At 37.3% G+C, this 15164-nt stretch overlaps 1 long non-coding RNA gene across 1 annotated transcript; it reads right to left on the bottom strand.

The window, feature by feature from the left end:
- Window positions 1-7938: 7938 nt before the first annotated feature.
- LOC133789869 (uncharacterized) lies at window positions 7939-9095 on the bottom strand. Its single transcript, XR_009873751.1, has 4 exons — window positions 9059-9095; window positions 8781-8939; window positions 8630-8706; window positions 7939-8033 (listed from the first exon to the last, which is right to left on the bottom strand). It is a non-coding gene; the product is annotated as an uncharacterized LOC133789869 (long non-coding RNA).
- Window positions 9096-15164: the final 6069 nt, after the last annotated feature.

The following is a 15164-nucleotide window of genomic DNA, read 5'->3' on the forward strand; positions in this document are numbered from 1 at the left end:
TGCGTGATGTTCAGTCCCATCTTCTCTAAAGCTGGGTGATATAGGATGTCTACTGAGCTCCCATTGTCCACAAGGACCCGATGCACCCTCATGTTAGCAAGTTGTATAGTCAACACCAAGGGATCATTGTCAGGAAAATACATACCCCATGCATCTTCTTCTGTGAAGGTTACCGAGTCATTCTCCCCCTTAAACTCTTTGGGGGGCATTGCTTTAAACTTAAGACGCATGGAGGTGGACTTCGCCTGGCTTCCATGGTGTATTTATCTCGTCCCTTCCTCGATTCGCCTCCAAACCCTGACCTTCCGAAGATGGTCCTAACCTCTCCTTGCACCTCTATGGCTACATCTCGTGCCCGTGGTGAGGGTATTCCTTCTTCCGGTCTTTGGTTTTCTCTGCGGACGTATCTTCCCAAGTGTCCCCTGCGTATAAGCTCTTTGATTTTTACCTTCAAATAGGTGCATTCTGCTATGGTATGGCCAATGTCTTTATGATAGTGACAATACTTACTGGGGTCTCTTTTTGACCGATCTTTCTTCATTGGCGGGGGTCTCCTAAAGGGGACCTGATTCTCATTTGTGATGAAGATATGCTCCCTAGCGTGCATTAAGTTAGTATAAAAGGTGTATGGGGGTTTGTTTGTGTTCACCAATGCATTGGGGCTTTCAAGGATGATCATATCTCGACCCTTCGTAGAACCTCTATTTCTTTGTGCTACTTAGGCCTTCACGGAGTGAGGGTTTTGGGGATGGCCCACCTTTTCCAGTCTTAAGACTCTCGTGACCATCCTCAACATAGATGTATTTATGCACTTGTTCATAGAAATTGTCTAAGTCAGTGACCTCCCTCTTTAACATGTTATCCCACAACTTACTACCCTAGCGTACTCTAGCTGTAATGGCCATTTTTAACTCCCCTTAGGTCAGGCTTCTCCTTGTTTAATGTTAGTGAGGCTGGTGCTTGGCATAGTGTAATCACGCACAATGTGATGTTGTTGGATAAATTCTTCAAAAAATTGTTGCCAAGACCTGATGGACCCTGGCCGGAGTCTTTTGAACCATTTGTACACATGGCCCTTTAACGTGACAGTAAATTAGTGGCATTTGGCTCTGCTATTAATTCCTCTTAACTTCATTAGGTCATTAAACACGTCCAGATGGTACTTTGGATTCATATTTCCCTCATAAGGGGTCATGTGAGGCTTTTTGAAGTTGGCTGGGAGTCGAACAAGGATTTCCCTAATGAAGGGTGATTCGTAATCAAACTCGTCGTCAACAACATGCTCCCCAGACGCGGTGATTATCTTGTTCCGTAGGCTCCTTATTTCGGTATCTATGTCTTGTCTCCTTTTGTTCAAGGAGTCTCTCAAGTTTGATGGGTTGGCCTTTCCTTTCCTTTTGTCTTCTGGGGGAGCCACATGAGGTGTAGTCCTCTTGTTCGTCCTTTTCCTGTTGAGTTCTTCCCTTAAGTCTAGGGGTGTTTCCCTTGAAGTGACCTCAACTTCATTAGGAGGGTTAGCGTTGTTCCTCTGCTCTGGCCTCTTAGGCTGCTTCGCCTATCCTGAATGTTCATGCTACTTTGGCCGAGGGGTGTTGCTAGTGGAGAGTCGAGTCCTCCCATCATCCACAGGGACTGTGGTATCTCTTCCCTCTTTGCCGTTCTCCTTTCCTCTAGGAAGACGCATGCTTGACTTTCCCTGTAGCAGGCCATTCAACACCTCTTGCATATTCTCTAAGGTGGTTTCTAGCCTTTGGTTCTTTTGGTGTAACTCACGTATCTCCTCTTTGTAAAATCGAGACCTAGAGCTCGAGCTTCTGGAATGTACTCGGGGATTCTTTTCAGGCCTGCGCATTGATGGATCGGATCTTGTAGGCTGGAGTTCGGCACCTGCGGCGACCTTGGCGGCAGAAACTCTCCGGAACCTCCTGTAGGAGCAGCCGCTGGTCCTGGATAGTTTTCATCAGGCTAGACAGCTGGGGACGAAGCCTCCCTTTCATCTTCAGGAGCCCTGGGCTCCTTTGGTGCATCCACATTTTCGGGTGGCAGAGGATTCCTCATGGACGCTTTCAGCTGATCTCCGTCAAGGTGGACCTCAACCTCTCGTGGTTCCCTTAGACGCTTAGAACGACTTCGCATCTTTCTCTGCCGGAATCAATAGAAGAACAGTGGATTGACACTTATCCTTCCCACAGACGACGCCAAACTATTGACGGTAAGAACTCGTCAACTAAGTTAGATAGAGAACTTTATGAGTTGTAAAAAAAGTGAACTTAAACTGACTAAACCTCAAGAAAACTTCCTTATAATTTCAAGAACACAAGATGTAAATGCTGTAATTCTAGAATTAAAAATAGAGAGAATGTAGAATATCTATTTTCATTAGTAATAACTGGTTACCAAATTCTCCAAAATCGACCCCCTTCACAGGTGAAGGGTGGTCATATTTATAGCACGACACTATTGGCTCACTGTACATGGTGGTCCCAGGGGACACGACCTTGCATCTGCAATCTACAGATGGTAGTGGTGCTAGGAGCATGGTGGTCGGCTCCAGTACATGCTGAGAGTGTGCGGGAGTGCCTCAATTTTAGTACTTGGTTGTGCCTCCACTATATGTTGAGTACCAATGTAAGAGGCTAGCTGGGAAGGACCATGTCAGGTACCTTGCGCGTACGACCACCACTTGTTTGGCGTGGGGTTAGGGTCAGACATCTGAGGTTTTTAGGGCCGTACCCCCATACATATTTCGTACCTGGGGTGGACATACCTCCGAAGAGCCGAAACATGAAATACGTTATGCACGACCGACAATGCCGGTGGTTAGGCCAACCTGTATGCTACCTGACCAATCCTCTCCAAGATCTCAAATGGACCTCCAAATCTAGGGCCCAACTTGTCCTTCTTCCCAAACCCTCTCACCCCTTTCCATGGCGAGACTCTAAGGAAGACATAGTCTCCTACCTGGAAGTCCACGTTCCTGCATTTGGGATCTGCATAATTTTATGTCTACTTTGAGAAGCGAGCATCTGAGCTCTAATCTTCTCAGTGGCCTCATTGGTCCTCTGAACTGCCTTAGGACCCAAGTATCTTCTTTCCCCTGTCTCATCCCAATGAATGGGAGATCTACATTTCCTACCATACAACATCTCCTAAGGCGTCACCCCAATGGTCGACTGATAGTTTTTGTTGTAGGAAAACTCTATCAAAGGTAGATACTTACTCCAGGACCCACCAAAGTCCAACACACATGATCGCAGCATGTCTTCTAATATCTGGATCGTCCTCACAGATTGTCCATCTGTCTGAGGATGATAAGCAGTACTGAACTTTAATTGTGTTCCCATGGCCCTCTGTAGACTTCCCCAAAACTTGGAAGTGAAAGTGGGGTCCCGATCTGACATGATCGACCTCAGTGCTCCATGGAGGCACACGATCTCTCTCACATAGAGATATGCATACCGATCAACTGTATAAGTAGTCCGCACTGGTAGAAAGTGAGCTGACTTGGTATATCGATCCACAATATCCCATATTAAATCATGTTGACCAACAGTCCTGGGTAATCCCACCAAAAAATCCATCGTGATGTCCTCCTATTTCCACTCTAGGATATTCAGAGGCTACAATAACCCTGCTGGCCTCTAATGCTCAGTCTTGACCTGTTGACATGTCAAGAACTTAGCCACATACTCCACTACATCCTTCTTCATCCCAGGCCACCAATATAGTGATCTCACATCCTAATACATCTTCGTGGTGCCTAGATGTAAAGAGTAAGGAGTAGTATGAGATTCATCCAGAATCTCTCACCTCAAAGCAGTGTCTAACAGATTATATATCCGACCTTTGTACCTCAATAAACTCATGTCAGACACTGAATAATCTCTGGACACTCCAGCCAAAACATCCTCTCTGATCTTGGTCAACTGTGGATCACCAAACTGACCTTCCTTGATTCTCTCCAACATCATATACTGTAGCGTAATGTTGGCCAACTGGCCTACTAGCAATTCTATACCAGCTCTGTTCATATCCTCTGCTAATTCTATGGCTATCAGCCTTGCACTAAAAATCTATCCCGGACCTTTCCTTCTTAAAGCATCTGCTACCACGTTGGCCTTTCCTGGATGATACAAGATCTCACAATCATAATCTTTTACTAACTCCAGCCAACACCTTTGTCTCATGTTCAGGTCTTTCTGTGTGAAGAAGCACTTCAGGCTCTTGTGGTCAGTATAAATCTCACACTTCTCTTCATAAAGGTAATGCCTCTATACCTTTAATGCAAAGACCATAGCCGCCAACTCTAAATCATGAGTGGGATATCTCTGTTCATACTCCTTCAGCTGACGTGAGGCATAAGCAATCACCTTCCCTGAGTGCATCAAACACAACCCAAACCCTGATGTGAGGCATAAAATTATATTACAAACTTCTCCTAATCTATTGGAAGGCTCAGAACTGGAGCAGTAATCAACCTCTGCTTCAATTCCTGGAAGTTGTTCTCACACTTTTCTGACCACACAAACCTTTGATTCTTGCGTGTCAGCTTAGTCAATGAAGTAGCATTCATTGAGAATCCTTCCACAAAACGTTTGTAATAACCTGCCAATCCAAGGAAACTCCTAACTTTTGAAGCATTCTTTGGCCTTGGCCAATCTCTTACTACCTTAATCTTGGCTAGATCTACTTTAGTCCCCTCCTTACTGACAATGTTCCCAAGGAAAGTTACTTGAGATAACCAGAACTCACACTTCTTAAACTTTGCATACAATCTGTGTTCCCTTAGTCTCTCTAGAACCAACCTCAAATGCTGCTCATGCTCTGATTCTAACTGAGAATAAACTAGAATATTATTGATGAGGATGATCACAAACTAGTCTAAATAATCATAGAACACTCTGTTCATCAAATCCATGAAAGCAGCCAGGGCATTATTCAATCCAAAAGACATGACTAAGATCGTATAATGGCCATATCTAGTGCAAAAAGAAGTCTTTGGTATATCTCCCTCCTTGACCCTCAACTGATGATAACCAGATCGAAGGTTTATCTTTGAGAATACCCTTTTTCCTTGCAATTGATCAAACAGATCATCTATCCTTGGCAGAGGATACTTGTTCTTAATTGTTAACTTGTTCAGTTCTCTGTAATAAATACACATCCTCAGAGAATTATCTTTCTTCTTCACAAACAGAACTGGTGCACCCCAAGGTGAGAAACTAGGTCTGATAAAACCCAAATCTAATAGCTCCTGTAGCTGTACTTTCAATTCTTTTAACTCTACTGGGGCCATCCTGTAAGGTGCTTTAGACACTGGCTCCATTGCTGATGCTAATTCTATCACAAATTCAATCTCTCTGTGTGGTGGCAACCCTGGTAGATCTTCTGGGAACACATCCAGAAACTCACACACTAATCTGATCTCCTTTGGTCTCACTGGCATGACCTGAGTGGTATCCACAACACTGGCTAAGAATCCTATGCAACCTCCTTGCAATAGATCTCTAGCCCTAAAAATAGATATCATAGGTATACGGGGTCCATGCACAGTGCCAACAAATACAAAAGGATCCTCACCTTCAGGCTCAAAGGTTACCATCTTCCTTCTGCAATCTATGGTTGCCCCATGCTTCACTAACCAATCCATACCTAGAATCATGTCAAAGTCAGTCATCACCAACTCTATCAAATCAATTGACAATTCTCTGCCCTCCACTATCACTGGAAGTGATCTAACCCATCTTCTAGATACCACTAACTCCCCAGAGGGTAATAAGGTCCCGAACCCCATAGCAGAATAATCACATGGTCTACACAGTCTATCAATAATTTTATTAGCAAGAAAAGAATGTGTAGCACTAGAATCAATCAAAATAGTATAAGGGGTTCCAACACTAAAAAGCTGACCTGTAACTACTGAGGGTGAAGCCTCAGCTTTTGCCTGAGTCAATGCGAACACTCGAGCTGGGGTCGAGCTGTCCGTGTAACGCCCTCCTAATCCAGGACCGTTACACTGTGTACTTAAAATTGTGTTAGACCTGGTAATCAGGTCATTTGGCTAACACTACAACAATTTTTAGTATATATTACATTAAAATATAACATATATTTAAAAGTGCTATTGATAGATGATTAAAAAAAAAACACGGAACAAATATTTTGGCGCCATATGAAATATGCCCAGGCGCCAAATGAAAAAATTGGGTCTAATTTCTCTCAGCCATAATTTAATCCCTAAACCTACACTACAAGAAAAAACAGTATTTATAACACTTAAAAAGTGCTATCTGGGACTATTGATAGCACTTCTGAAAATGCTAACGTAGCCCATGTTATTAAACGTCCAGTCTTTTCTATATCATTTTTTGAATGTTATGTTCGGTGTTATCTTAAACTATTCAATAACACATTTTTAGGTGCTATAATATTCAAATAATAACATTTAGATAGAGTTTTTGATTATAAATATGAAGTTTAATCTTGTACTTTTTTCATAACACTTTTCAACTGTTACATTTGATTATTTTGATAACATTTTTAGTTTGTTATATTATATAAACCATAACGATTTTTTACGCTTATAATATGTTTTTAAATCATAACATATTAAAAGTCTAGTAATAAAATTTTGTTACTTTAGTGTAGATAATATATTTTAAATTTTATTTTGATAAATATACTTATAAGGTTTTTTTTTAATTAAAAGATTTTCATTATTGTATTTTGATAAAAAAAAAATCAAAATTAATCATAAAATGTAATTCTCAATAGATTGATAAACCACAAGTATTACATTAATCAATAACTAATTCAAACCATGAATATGTCTAATTCATGAGATCTTAGTTCTAACTTAAATTTGAAAGCATAACATAATAAAGTAATATAATCTTGAACATTTTTTACTTTAAAAATGAAAAACAGAAACATTACAAAATACACAAAAGTAAACCATGCATGAAACTTGCTCCATCCTTCAATTCATCATCCAACCAAGTACTTGCTGCTGAAGTTATTTGTTGCCATCTGAAGCTCTCTAAATTGAAATCTCCTCAGGTTTCCAAGGCAAACATCTCCTCATGATGTTGCTCTGAAATTTTTTAAAACACTGCAAAATTTAGTCAAATAAACAGTATGGTAATAGTTCAAAAGCTTGGCATCTATCACTCTCTAATCCAGTGAGTCAAAGAGACCTCTTCTATGCTCATATAAGTTGCATATTAATTACAATGATCAAGTGTCATCAAAGGTGAGTACAAAAAGTATCCTAAGCAGTCAACACTTAATGATCCTTTGGCAAATTTATCATGACAGCAGAAAAGCTACAAGGTATACTATTATAATAATTAGTTTTTCAAAATTGATAAATCAAATCAATAAAATTACTCATAAGCAAAGGAGATTACATAGCAAAAAGAGATTGAGGCATAGAGAATGTTTCAACAATTTACGCTAGCAGCAATTTATTGTTTCAACAATTTACTAGTTGCTTCATTAACATAGATATGAATATAGTAGACAATTTTATAGAGAGAGCTACAATTATAATATGAGATTCAGATTCATATTTTACCCAAAATTGCAGAAAAAAAAGATGACACTTGGATTTCTAGAGAAAATCTAAAATGACAGAGAGAGGCTCAAATTTTACACCTTAAACATGAAATGTTGAAATGAGATAGATAAATGCTTCAATACAAGGGAAATGAGATAGGCATGCCATTGCACACACTGATAATGATAAATGAAACCTCAATCAGAATTAGTGTATAAGAACTAGACTAGATCAGTAAGTTTAGACAACATTAAAGCACTCTTCTGGATTAAGGTTGTTGTTGTTCGACAATATAAATAACATCAAAGCAATACTAGTTCCCTTTTATAACACGTAATAAAGTCAGAGAGAAACTAACATCAACATCAGATAAATGCCCTGCCATTATTTGCAAAGGTTGTATTCTTTCCATAGACCATATCCTTGCTGTCCGGTCGTGTGATGCACTAGCGAAATAGTGTCCTACAGGACTATACTGCTCCGAGAATTCATAACCAAAGAAGTTATTATATAACATTAAAATCATTACTAAGGAAAGATGACCATTATTTAATGTGGTGAAGGGAAAGAGAAGAGACAAAGTAAAGAAGTCAAAACAATTGTATGGCAGAAAATAGTAATAACACAAGTAATTGAATAGGTACAAAAGTAAAACCAATACCCCTAATATCGCTTTTTTTTTAACTTGACTTTAAAGAAGCAAATTCTTTTTGAGAGAAAAAAAAAGTAAAGTAGAGGAAAATCTAAAATTGTATAACACCTTATTCAATATATTTATAAAAGTTATAAATTTTAGAAAATTGCTTCCAAACAAGAGAGAAAAAAAATCTCAATTTTTATTTGAATCCAAACAAGAGAGAAAAAAATCTTTTGGATTTTCTTTTTTCCATCCTAGAATCCAAATTCCAAATAGAGGGAAAATGTTTAAGTGGCCAAGAAAGGAAACTAAAAAGGAGAATGCACACACACACACATATATATATTGGCCACTCATTTCATGTCAAATCAACAGCAGAGATGCAAAAGAACTGCTGATATGAACAATTTACAACTGAAAATGATGAGATATACCTGTACATCCCATACTGGGTAATTATGACCCTTGTAGCAAACAAGATTTGCATTTAGTTCAGTGCTCCATAACCGAACTGCACGAAAACAATGTAATTCTTTCATAAACAAAACAAAGAGGGAAAGAGGGAGAGAGAATAAATGACTGTACTTGTTGAATCGGCTGAAGAGGAAAGTATAAAATCTCCCATAGGACTAAAAGAAGCTGAATAAACTGGTCCTGAGTGCCCCTGAAATAAGGTATAGGGTCTTTTTCCTCCATTTGAACCAAACTCATTTGGATTTGCATCATCGTCACCCTGCAAAACAGCTAATAGCAGCAGTATTTTAAAAATAAGATATGCTTTGACCAAAATACAGAATACAGAGCAAACAAAACATACTTTTCAACAAACTAACATAGCTTTAATAAACCTAAAGAGATATTACCATCCTTAACTAGCTTTTAACTCCATGACTGCCAGCAATATTTTAACCAAATGTTTGTTGCACTTACAGCCGAAAAAACCTAGCCATTTATGAAGGCTTAAATTGTGTTTCTATATATCCTAGACTAATTTATACACTGTAAAACACGTGCATATCTTTTTTTAACTTTGATTTATGTACAAGAATATCTCAACACAGTAGAAACAGAGGATTGACTTACTACCAACAGCCTGTTGCCCAAGCTTTGCCATATCCCAAATCTGCACAATGTGTACCAAATTTAGTAGAAAACACAAACAATTGACATGTCACATGCAACGAAAATGTAATCAAGAAAAAACCTTCAGCGATGAATCTGAAAATCCAGCAGCAACCAATGACCCGTCAGGGGGTATAGTTGAACAGTTTAAACTAGAAAAAGATAAACAGGAAGATAAGAAATTGAGAAATTTTTTTTTTACTAAAACAGAAAGATAATGTTGAACCGAAAAAAAATCGAGGACAATACCCATTATGTGCATTGATAAATGTATAAAAACTAACGGATGGCAGAGCAACACTGCTCAGCTGTACATGGTTTCTCAAGTCATCAAGTATAAACTGCTCAACCTCTACTGAACTGAAGCAACAAAATAAAAGATTAATCAAATAACCTAGATCAAAAGTTAACATTACAAAAACAGTGGTAGATTTCCCTTTTTTTTGCTAGAATAAACATCATAGGTATGCAAACACTAAGACTAAATCCCTCTTAAAGACTTCGATTGGCAGAGAGAATTAAAACTGGAAACAACATATTCCATCATAAAAAGATCTATTTAAACTATCGAGAATAGTCACATTCACACAAAACCAATATACATAAACTATGTTCCTCAAGCTATACAAAAGCTAAAAATATGCATCCTCATATCTGACAGCAACTATAAAAATATGGCAACTACTTAAATTTCCTATTACTAACAAACATATATGGGAAACTGTCATATAGAAAGAAAAAAAAAAAACCTCTTTTAGGCTACTAAATAACTCTCTGTAGGTTGACCAAGTTTTAAATAATTCATTTAGAAAAGAAGAATGATGCTTATCTTTCCTAAATAATTTTGAATGAAAATGAAAAAGGGAAAAACATGTGATAAATTCTGAGATCAGAAGACAAATGAAAAAGAAATGAATAAAAGACATTTAGATTCCATTTTAACTTCAACATACCAACATGAATCAATGGATCATAAGTGTAATACTTAGAGCACAAAGAGGGGGTAACAGAAAAAAGCAAACCCGATTGAAACAAGATAACTTTGTTGACTCACCCCCCAATGTATTTCCTTCTGATTAATCTGACTGACTGCATCCTGGCTGCTGCCAGTCAATGTAACAGCCTCCGCATCATCAGAAATTGAGTTGGGCTGTCCAAGAGAAACTGCAAACCAGTACACATGCATACATTACACATCATATAAAAATAAAGGAAGCATTTTTACATAAGCGGTAAAAGAAGAAACATGTACCTTGAAAGTTGATATGCTCATTGATAATACCAAGTACAGTGGTAGATTGAGACTTATGCAGAAATTGCAGAAGAAGCTCATAAGAATACTGAGAAGACAACAAGTCATGAGTTTTTTTATACTGCTGCCTCACTGATTCAAGTATACGTATAAATAAGAATTCAGGCAAACAATGGAACCATGAAACACACAAATTTTACTAAAAGGAGCAAGAAAATTTATTAAGCTTGTGAAACAGAAGTACCAGAATAGAAGACAGACCCAGATTTATACTAGTTTTTGTCTCCTTTCATTTATACTAGTTTTTTCAAACAACTTCGTTTTTGTCTCCTTTCATTTATACTAGTTTTTTCAAAGACAAAACAATATTTTTATGATTGAAACACACACAAAGTAATAAGAGAAGAGCAGCAAGAGCATATCCTCAAAAAAGGAACAAAAAGAAAATTAAAAAAAAAATATAAATGATCCTACCTACTGAAGTAAAGAAAGTAAACACATATATTTAAAACTATTTGAAGAACAAGACACAAAGGAAATTTGTAAAGCTTGAGAAGAAGAAATTTGTAAAGTTTGAGAAGAAGAAGATTTGAACATGGCAGGTGGGTCTTTTGCAGGTTTGGCCATGGAGAGAGCAGATCAGTACCAAGGAAAGGTCACCTCCTATGTTATCATCGCCTGTCTTGTTGCGGCCATTGGAGGGTCGATATTTGGCTATGATATTGGGATTTCAGGTTAGTGATTTGAACCTTTTTTTTTCATAAAAACAAATTTTTGTTTCTGATGAGAGAATATACTTTGTTATCTGTCATAATTTAGTTTCATTATGAATATAGTATGGACGTTTTTTGTTCTTTAGTTTTTGGAGTCAAAGGGCGAAAAGTTAGGCGTGTAAAGTTGGAAAATTTTCATTTCAAATAAAAAAAAGGGTTAAATTTGGAAAGGGTGTTAGTGTATTGCTCTCTCTTTGATTATAAGAAAAATAAGTACTTGGATTTAAAATTAAAAAATAGGGCAGTGACAGCCTACTAAAAATAGCTATATAACTTGAATGTAACCTCAGTTTATTTTTATTTTTACTTTCAAAGTTAACATATATTTGAATGATCATATAGACAAGTTTGGATACTCAATTGGGAAGATTGAAGTAGAAAAATGTCTCACTATAGAACACATATGAAACAGGAGGAGTTGCATCAATGGATGGATTTCTTTCCTACTTTTATGAACAACCATAGTTTATTTTTTTTACTTCCAAAGGGAACATATTTTAAAGGATCATATAGACAAGTTTGGATACAGGAGAAGATAAACCAGAAAACAAAACTAGGCTGCATAGCACACCACTATCAGAAACAAAATTCCCAAAACTAGCAGCATGTATAGCATGTTGTAAACAGTAAACACAACTAGGATAAACAAACAAACTATATACAGAAACATAAAACACAAAAACTCTAAATCTAAAACCAATATAAAAAACAGAATACCCAAAGATGATGCCTAAGAATAATGGTACAAGTTTAATCATAAATGTGATAATAGACAAAGAACAGGGACTTTAATTTAAATTACAACATCACCAAAAGATGAAATAAGACTTAGCAGGCTCTCATTAAGATCTCTTTTGAATAATAAACAAACTATTATTTTGGCATAATGAAGATTGAAAAAGAAAACAGGGACATACGCATAACCAAGAGTGGCTCTACTTATGAGCCCAAGAAGCAAAGAACCTTGAAACAGCATGCTTGGAACCTGCACCAGGTCTCCCATGGCATCGGGATTAGATGAAAGCAGCAGACCAACAACAAACATTGAAAAGGACAATGCAGCACCTGTAATGACACCTTAGAAAAAATAATAAAACTTATCTCAAACTAACACTTAAACAATTAAACAAACTGTTATGAACAAAAACGAATTAAGAACAAGAAATTTTCAAACAGGTTCTTCAACACGCAGCAAGAACCAACACTTTCACAACATTTGTGCTCTCAAAAGTTTCTCTCTTAACACATAAAAGCTCTTTGCTCTTTCTTGTATTCTTGCTCAGCTAAATGGAAAAAATTACTAGCAAACTAAAGCATGAAGAAAAAAATAACAACTTTTCCTCAAAATTGGGTTAAAAGATGAGCAATATTTGCTCACAAGCCAATATTGTAAAACATGAAAAATGATCACCAATCACATAAATTTGACTTTCTTATAACAACACATTTATAAAAACCTCATTTCTCTTACAGGTTATGTATGCAAGCCACCCTTTTGAAAAGATGGTAGAAGGCTAACTTGGACTAAAACAAGATACAAATGGCTTGAGAATGCCCAAAGAGGGTGATATGATATCTTTTATGAACACTTAATAGAAAGTAAGGAAAAAACACTGAGCAAGATACTTACCACTGAAACTGAAGTTACAAGGTCATACATCATTATCCCTGCATCTGCTAGAGCTACACTAGCGCATGAAATCACAACAGGCAAATCACCTACAAACAAAAAAAGGATAAAGCCAAAGAGCATGCTAATTACCTTGCTTTCTTGTATACTGAACAGGAGCTAAATTCTGACACGGAAAGACCAAATTGCACAAGAACATAATAAATGAATCTTTACATTTCTTGCTCTTCTTATAGTACTGCAAGAACCCATTTTTTCTATGATTGCAAATAGACATTAATTTTTTTTGTTAATATATAATCTCATCTAAGCATTTATACTTATTCAAACAAAAAGTAAGATTCCTATATCCCAGACATCCTTCACATGCTGGCCAATTCCTATATCCCAGCTAACACTCAGCACAATGTGGCTCATCAAAACAATAACTTACAAGTGCAACAAAAAGAATCTTCGGTGCACAAGTAAAAATTCAAATCATGTATCAATAAGACATTATAAATAAACTATCACAGGTAATTAGTAATTGTACTTTATGAAAACTAAAATGTGAGAAAGGAGGCATCATACTGTGCCTAAGCATAACATGAGTTTGGAAACTCAAAACAATTATCAAACCCATAAATGTTGTAGAATAACCTCACTAAAGTCAAACCCGTTGAATAAACCACCGTCGCAAGCACCGTCGCACCCATGAGTGAGCCACGCCGTAGAACCACGAGTCAAGCCTCCGTGTCACACGACCCAAGTCGTGGGCCTCCACCACCTTGTTACACACCTGCAACAAACAGAGAGAAAGAAAGAAAGATTGAACACTAGAGTAGCTCAGAGAGAAAGATAGAGCGAGAGAGAGTTACCGTTGAAGAATGATGTCGTCGCACTGTCCCTCTCCAAAGCTAGTTTCCGAGAGAAGCCCCTGCACACTTCCATTCACCCGTCGACCATGTGAAAGAAATAGAGGGAGAAGAACAGAGAGAAAAGAGATCGAGAGAGAGTCGGAACGGTTAGGGCAGAGAGGTTCCATTTCAGAAAGAGAGCTTTTTGTTTTTCTTTTGTTTTCTGATTTTATATAATCAGATTGTGAATTAAAAGGAGGGGACGAAGTAAAGGCGCCATATTACTATTTTATTTGGCGCCTGAATTTCATTTGCTGTTTACTCCGTGTTTTCATTTACTTATTCAACAATAGCGTTTTAAAAATTATGTTATATTTTACCGTAATATTTACTCATATTTGTTGTAGTGCTAAGATACCCAAACAATTTCTCTCAGCCTCCATTGCCGCCTCTCTGCCTCTCTTTCTTGCACTCTGTATTCTCCTCCATTCACACTCTCTCACACACTTATCCACTCTCACTCTCATCTCGTCTCATCTATCTCTACCTCACGACATCGGTACGAGCTTCTGGAGCACACAACGGCTGTATCACAAGCTGCACATCACGCCGACTATCTGAAGTTCTTCAACTTACCACGACTCGTATTCTCCTCTACTTACGTATTTTTAAGGTACGATACCATTACTTTCTTTTTCATCATATTTTACTGTATTTTAGCAATGTATTATTAATATAGCAGCTGATATTGATTGCTCTCCGGGCAATAGAACAACTGAGAAAGTTCCTGTTTGCAACTTCCATGAGGTACTTTCATTTGATTTGCTGGGTTTTCGTTTCTTCTGGATTTGGCTCTGTTGTATTGCTAAAAATGAAAGCTTTGGGACTTTATTTATATTTGGGGGAGATTGAAAATTTGAAACTATTTGCTCGGATAGTTATTTCAGAGTGTTTACTACATAATTTGATGTTGGGTATTGGGTTATTAGGATTGATTTAGTTGAGAAGATTATATATCAAACAATTTGGTCCCGAGTTCTGATGGTGGGAGTTTTGTCTTTTCTTGACTGAATTTGCTTCAGGAATATCTGATATTACTATAGCCATATCTGTTTCAAGCATTCCTTTTCAAGGTTTTGTTAGGTCTCTCTCTCAGTCCCTTTTCAACGGTATTTCTTTTAGGAGAATAAAAGATTGATTGAATTTCTTAACTTGAAATTGCTTTTGGTAGAATGTCATTATCTTTCTTGTGGCTGCTGTATTTGATAATACAGATTCTTGGCTGATGTGAATTTTACTGTATTTAGTAATGTATTTGAGCTTGTTATGGGAAAAGGAAAGACAAGCAAATAAATG

Source organism: Humulus lupulus, chromosome 7, assembly GCF_963169125.1.
Source record: "Humulus lupulus chromosome 7, drHumLupu1.1, whole genome shotgun sequence".
Lineage (NCBI taxonomy): Eukaryota > Viridiplantae > Streptophyta > Magnoliopsida > Rosales > Cannabaceae > Humulus > Humulus lupulus.